Below are 7,346 nucleotides of genomic sequence, written 5' to 3'. Positions count from 1 at the left end.
TTGAAGCTGAATCTCGATTCGCCATGTAGAACGACTTTCGCCGTGCGTTCGTGCGGAGGGCTAGTGGCAGCAGGTCAAAGACACTGACGTCACAGGAAGTGAACAGTTTGGCATCCCAGAGTATATGTATAAAACTGGATGGGGACATGCACTGAACACACACGTTGCTGGTGGCATTCTCCAAAGTATAGCGATGCGGTGCTGCAGAGATAGTTCCGACGGTTCAGGGATGCAGTAGACGGTAATATCATTCCGCTTCATGGCAGTAAAATATTGAGCTGTTAGCGAGTTGTTGTAATCGTATTCCTTTTTCTGCCCTCTTGTGAAAAAGAGTTTCAATTTACGTTAATTTCTGTTGTAATCTATACCTTCGATTGCAGGTCTTTTCTACTTATACGTTTTGGTAACTGCTGACTACAACGCTAGTATTTTAAAATCTGTTCATGAAGTATATTCTCCTTTTGACACAAATATACACTACCGGAAAAAATTAGTACATCTTCTTGGAGTTTTATAATTTACTGAAGATTTATTGTTGCAACAGTCCATATGCAGTACATGAAATGATTGCATTTACAGATCAGTAGCACTAGCGGTTCGGGGTACCAGGTATCGATCCCTGTTGAAACACCGTGTTAGTACGTGGTGCAGATGTCTAATGTGTTTGAAATCGTATGGGACTTAACTACAAAAGTCATCAGTCCCTAAGCTTACACACTACTTAACCTAAGTTATCCTAAGAACAAACACACACACCCATGCCCGAGGGAGGACTCGAACCTCCGCCGGGACGTGGTGCAGCCTCCACAGACGGCAACTGAAGTTGATCGTACAGATGGTGAACAATGTTCTGGCTTCCACGCTTCCTTGACCACCTCTTGTACATCTGTAAGAAATGTTGGTTGAGTAGTCGCATGAGTCACATCTGGTCCGATCATATCACACACATGCTAGACTGGACACGCGACATGAGATAGTACTGGCCAGGAAAGAAGTTGTTGTACGTCTTGCAGAGCACGCTGAGTTTCGCGGGTAGCGCATGGGCTAGCATTATCCCGATGGAACAAAACATCACCTTCCCGTTGCAAGAACGGCAGAAGAACGCGTCAAACAACATTCTGCACTTACGGAGCGCTTGTTAGCGGTCCCTCCAAAAACACCAAAGGAGAACGACAGTTGTAGCTTATCACATTACAGACCGTAAGGCTTGGGGTGGTGTTAGTGTGTCTTGCACGATAGCTCCCTACGAGACAGTGCTCACTAGGTCCACGTCGTACGCGCAAACAACTATCAGTTGTGCGCGGGCAGAATCTGCTTTCATAGCTGAAGACCATGGCGTCCCATCCCATTTTACAAGTGATCCTCTGACAGCACCAGTAGAGCCCTGCACGTCGATGCTATGGCGTGAGTGGAAGACAGGCTACAGGTGTGCATGCCCGCAGTCCTGCTGCTAATAACCGGTGCGTAACAGTACGTCTTGACACGTCTCAAGCCTTCTTATCTGTGCTTCGGTAACTGTACTATCAGCCATTGTTGTCCTTACAATAAGTCGGCCGGTGTGGGCGAGCTGTTCTAGGCACTTCAGTCCGGAACCGCGCTGCTGCTACGGTTGCAGGCTCGAATCCTGCCTCGGGCATGGATGTGTGTGATGTCCTTAGGTTAGTTAGGTTTAGGTAGTTCTAAGTCTAGGGGACTGATGACCTCAGAATATTACTGCAGAAGTTGGACCATTATGGACTAAGGGGAGTAGCTTACAATTGGTTCGCCTCTTACTTTAAGAACAGAAAGCAGAAGGTCACTCTCCGCAATATTGAGAGTGGTAGTGATGTTCAGTCCCACTGTTAAGTGGGGAGTTCCCCAGGGGTCGGTGCTGGGGCCACTGCTATTTCTTATTCAAAAATATTTCTGTTTGCTGATGACACCAGCTTGGTAGTGAAGGATCTTTTGTGTAATATTGAAACAGTATCAAATAATGTAGTTCATGAAATAAGTTCGTGGCTTGTGGGAAATAAATTGATGCTAAATCACAGTAAGACTCAGTTTTTACAGTTTCTAACTCACAATTTTACAAGAACCGGTATTTTGATCAGACAGAATGGGCATATTATAAGCGAGAAGGAACAGTTCAAGTTCCTAGGCGTTCGGATAGATAGTAAGCTGTTGTGGAAAGCCCATTTTCAGGATCTTGTTCAGAAGCTAAATGCTGCTTTATTTACCATTAGAACAGTATCTGAAATAAGTGACAGTTCAACACGAAAAGTAGTCAACTTCGCATATTTTCATACGCTTATGTCGTATGGTATTGTTTTTTGGGGTAATTCTTCTGATTCAAAAACATTATTTTTGACTGAAAAAACGGGCTTTTCGAGCTATATGTGGAATAAGTTCGAGAACCTCTTGTCGACCCCTATTCAACAGTCTGGGAATTCTGACATTGCCCTCACAGTATATATTTTTTTATGTCGTTTGTTGTTAGCAATATTAGCTTATTCCCAAGAGTTAGCAGCTTTCACTCAGTTAATACTAGGCAGAAATCAAATCTGCATATGGGATGCACCTCCTTGACTCTTGTGCAGAAAGGAGTGCAGTATTCTGCTGCACCCATTTTCAATAAGCTACCATAAGAACTCAAAAATCTTAGCAGTAGCCAAAACACTTTTAAGTCTAAACTGAAGAGTTTCCTCATGGCTCACTCCTTCTATTATGTCGAGGAGCTCCTGGAAGAGCTGAAAAATTAAGCAAATTCCAGTGTTACATTGTTGATTTTCTTTATTTAAACTTACGACTTGTCGCCTGAATATATTTCTTATATTTCGTTTTATCTGTTTCTAATATCGTGCTATAATTTCATGCATTGACTCTTTCCATGACCCTGGAGACTCCTCCTTAATTTCGTCCCACGGAACAATAAATAAATAAATAAATAAAAATAAGATGTTAAGTCCCATACTGCTTAGAGCCATTTGAACCATTTGTCCTTACAATACGGCGTTTCTGGCAGGCGTCTGTGCTGCGTGAACGTTCAGAATCTCATCTGCAGGTGTGACCACTGATACCAGTCCCACTGCACAACTGACGCTACACGTTCAACTTCAGTGGCAATTCTTCAAAAGGACCATCCTAGTACTCGGAAGGCCACAATTTGACCCGTTTCTAACTCGCTCAGTTGTCTGTAGGAAGCTCGAGGACGTCTCGTGGCCTGGTTGCCTGTTTGCTTTGCTTCAGACGTTTGTAACACACTGAGTCTTCTAGCTGTGAGCATTCCCTATTGAAGGGTAGCTATGCCACTACGTTATGTGTTGGCGGGCGACGTTGAAACCATTATCCATACGTCTGCAATCCCCCAGGTTGCATATGACGTCATAGGATCAAAATCGACGTCGTCGTTGCAGGTGTACAGTTCTTTTTCTTCGACATTGTATAAAAATCTGAAAACATGCCGAATGAATATTGTAAGCGCTCTTGAGGGAACCAGTGGCGCTATGCTCTCAAATAACCGTGTATATCAAACCACAATAATCAGAAAACAGCAGGTCTTTATCTAACAGCAAGGATATCTTTCAGAACCTCAGAAATTGCTTCAGTTTAATAATAAAAATTGCACGAAGTTCTGTAACATTTTAAATGTGTTGGTGAAGAGTTAGAGGACACATTTACACAAATACCCATACTTTTCCTCTCATATGTTCTTAAAATGCCTTGTTACACGTGATTCATCAGTGGAAGTGTAGTCATAGCTGTTCGGCTGATTTTTGTCCTATAAAGTTTATAATATTATTTGTTCTTGCAGCGGGGTTGTGTTAGTTTTCTCTGACAAAAAATGGAAAGACAGAACTATGTTTAATTTTGCTAGCTTTCATGTTGCTGTCTAATGCAGTTTAAGAACGAAACTTCCTGGCAGATTAAAACTGTGTGCCCGACCGAGACTCGAACTCGGGACCTTTGCCTTCCGCGGGCAAGTGCTCTACCAACTGAGCTACCGAAGCACGACTCACGTCCGGTACTCACAGCTTTACTTCTGCCAGTACCTCGTCTCCTGAGGTACTGGCAGAAGCAAAGCTGTGAGTACCGGACGTGAGTCGTGCTTCGGTAACTCAGTTGGTAGAGCACTTGCCCGCGAAAGGCAAAGGTCCCGAGTTCGAGTCTCGGTCGGGCACACAGTTTTAATCTGCCAGGAAGTTTCATATCAGCGCACACTCCGCTGCAGAGTGAAAATCTCTTTCTGGAAACATCCCCCAGGCTGTGGCTAAGCCATGTCTCCGCAATATCCTTTCTTTCAGGAGTGCTAGTTCTGCAAGGTTCGCAGGAGAGCTTCTGTAAAGTTTGGAAGGTAGGAGACGAGGTACTGGCAGAAGTAAAGCTGTGAGTACCGGACGTGAGTCGTGCTTCGGTAGCTCAGTTGGTAGAGCACTTGCCCGCGAAAGGCAAAGGTCCCGAGTTCGAGTCTCGGTCGGGCACACAGTTTCAATCTGCCAGGAAGTTTCATATCAGCGCACACTCCGCTGCAGAGTGAAAATCTCATTCAGTTTAAGAACGATTAACAGTAGATGTTTACTTTCGGATGTTCAGGGGAGATGAGACTTCACGTCACTCCCTTTACCTGTTTGTTCAGAGGGAGGTCGTATGCTACTCACAGTTTTAGCAGAGGAAAAATTTCACCGTTGTTCTCATCCCCTTCCCTCCCCCCCCCCCCCCCCCCCCCCACGCAAACCTGCTACTATTGGTACAACCCACTTCTTTCCCGGGACACATAAATCGGTCCGCCTGACGCTAAAGATGTCGCGATAACATGGCGCTCCATTCTACATTTTCACTTAACTTACGTTCTCAAAAAGTTAATTCATTACGTATTTTTTATCTACTGCAGAGAAACTATGGCAACTCAGAACGCCTCTGCCGTACAGAGGCGTAACCGCTGCGGAGGTAGGAAAAGCCTGTGGGTGAATCAAGCTTTAATCCTATGAGAAAAATCTGTATTTCATATAAGGATTTTTGTGGTTATCGCATATTATTTTCTTCCTGTTCGGTAAAACGTTTCGTATTGTATAGTACATTGTTAAAACGCTTATCGATTTGGGTATACCTGTTCAAAGTCTTTGAGGTGAACTGAGGAAATGTGGAACTGTAACTGCATTTTATCAAGTTCATTGTAATTAATAACGATAAGCAGAGGTATTTCTGTGAGTAATGCGTGAGTGCTATTGAAAATGAGCAGTGATGACGATCAAAAAGAGGCTATGAGGTTATCTACAGTTGGTTAGCCTTTCATACGGTTTCGAAATACACGGTCAACAGTGCTTCATTACTGACCTCACTTGTGAAAAGTTCGCCTTAATACTTGGCAAAGAATGTGATATATCGATGACGTGGTGGGCCTATTCCTGGGCGCTGTCCAAGTTGAAATTCAGCTACAGGGTCAGCAGCCCTAGGGATAGTGTTCGATAGTGCTGATGTACGAGATATGATGTTCACTACGAAGCAAATCGGCGACCACTTACAGCTGCGCAGAACTGAATGACCCCATGTTTCAACTAAAATGTATGACATGCCTTATGTTCAGCCAATGGCCTCGCCGCATTGGTTACACTGGTTCTCGTCAGATCACCGTAGTTAAGCGCTGTCGGACTGGACAAGCATTTGGATGGATGACCATCCTTTCTGCCGAGCGCTGTTGACAAGCTGGGTGCACTCATCCGTTGTGGGGCAAACTGAGGAGCTACTAGACTGAGAAGTAGAGGCTCCAGTCTTGTAAACTGACGTAGAGCCGTGAGAACGCTGTGTTGACCACATGCCCATCCATATCCACATCCATTGACGCCTGTGGGCTGAGGATGACACGGCGGTCGGTCAGCATCTTCCAATACCTGTTCGGGAGGAGTCCTTATGTTCAACATAAGTAATACATTTTACAAATTAGGACTTTGTAGTGGTATGGTGACATCCCTGTCTGCTACTTACTTTAAAACAAGTTTTACTTTCTGACAAAATCACCGTTCATCTGTGCGTGAGCGAGGGGAATTAAATAATAATATAATGAAATAGTGCAGATGCATGCATGACACTGTCATGAATACAAGCTCTCACCAGAAAATTGTACGATAATTGTGCACATACTATGATAAACATTGTTAAATACCTTCATGTAGTCGTGATGACTGGGTGTTGTGTGTTGTCCTTAGGTTAGTTAGGTTTAAGTAGTTCTAAGTTCTAGGGGACTGATGACCATAGATGTTAAGTCCCATAGTGCTCAGAGCCATTTCAGCCTTCATGTAGTAGCACACGTGCAAGAAAAGAAATTATCAAATGAGAAGGTTTACTATTCACTTAAAATGTCTACGTTATAATGAGTTATATACATTTAATGTGTCTAGCATGGGATGTGGAATTTCCCTCTCATGTCGCTGAATCACCCTCCTTTGAATAAGAACTTCTAAAACTTTAACAGGTTCGGAGTTTAACTGGGTAGAAACAATCTACGACTTCTACAGAGTGCCCACAGTACATTTCACGACGAAATGAGTTGACATTGGAATCCGTCCAGCATAGCGGATCTCTTTATTCGTTAAGACACGAATTAGAAGTTCCAACTTTGAAACAGTCTCACGCTTCTGTAGCAACTACCGCCGAAACATCAACAAAATCTCAGGCATAGCGTACACTGTCCCTAGTGGGTAAACCAATAACTTTCTGGCTACGAAAATGATACACTATCTGATAAAAAGTATCCAAATATCTATTAGACATCTAATAGCGAGCATTAATATGAGATGTGTCCACACTTCGGGAGATGACGACTTTGCTGGGGTCACTACCAACAACGAGCCTGAACGTCTATGGAAGAATAGCAGTTCATTCTTCAAGAGCCGGTACCAGGGAAGGTAGTGAATTTGGACACTGAGGCCTGGAGCGAATTCGACGTCCTAACTCATCACAGAAGTACTCCATTGGGTTCAGCTCGGCCAGTCCATTTCATTCATGTTATTTACCCAAACTACTGCCTCACAGATGCCAGTATACGATATTGTATATTTTCATACTGGTACGAAGAATCATCGTCTATGAATTGTTCCCCTACTATACGCAGTACATAATATGTAAGATATGTTATTATGCTTCCGCATTTGGTGTTTCCTTAAAGGAGGTAGGACGTCAAACGGGCCGACAAGGAGCAAGAGAGACACCACAGGACATATTAATGTCCACTGTCTATTCTTTTACAAATAAATTCATAAAACTTTGTCTGCATGACCAGGAAGGATTCAGGATTCACACTCATAGCAGTGGAAGTTCAAAAACATAACAAAATGATATTTATTTACAAGTGAAATTTCGTCATTTTTTGACCC

At 43.4% G+C, this 7,346-nt stretch overlaps 1 non-coding gene across 1 annotated transcript; it reads right to left on the bottom strand.

The window, feature by feature from the left end:
• Positions 1-3,912: 3,912 nt before the first annotated feature.
• Trnap-cgg lies at positions 3,913-3,987 on the bottom strand. Its single transcript has one exon. It is a non-coding gene; the product is annotated as a tRNA-Pro (tRNA).
• Between the last annotated feature and the right edge of the window lie 3,359 nt (positions 3,988-7,346).

Source organism: Schistocerca americana, chromosome 2 (genome assembly GCF_021461395.2).
Source record: "Schistocerca americana isolate TAMUIC-IGC-003095 chromosome 2, iqSchAmer2.1, whole genome shotgun sequence".
NCBI lineage: Eukaryota > Metazoa > Arthropoda > Insecta > Orthoptera > Acrididae > Schistocerca > Schistocerca americana.
This window is presented reverse-complemented; position numbering and strand designations above follow the sequence as displayed.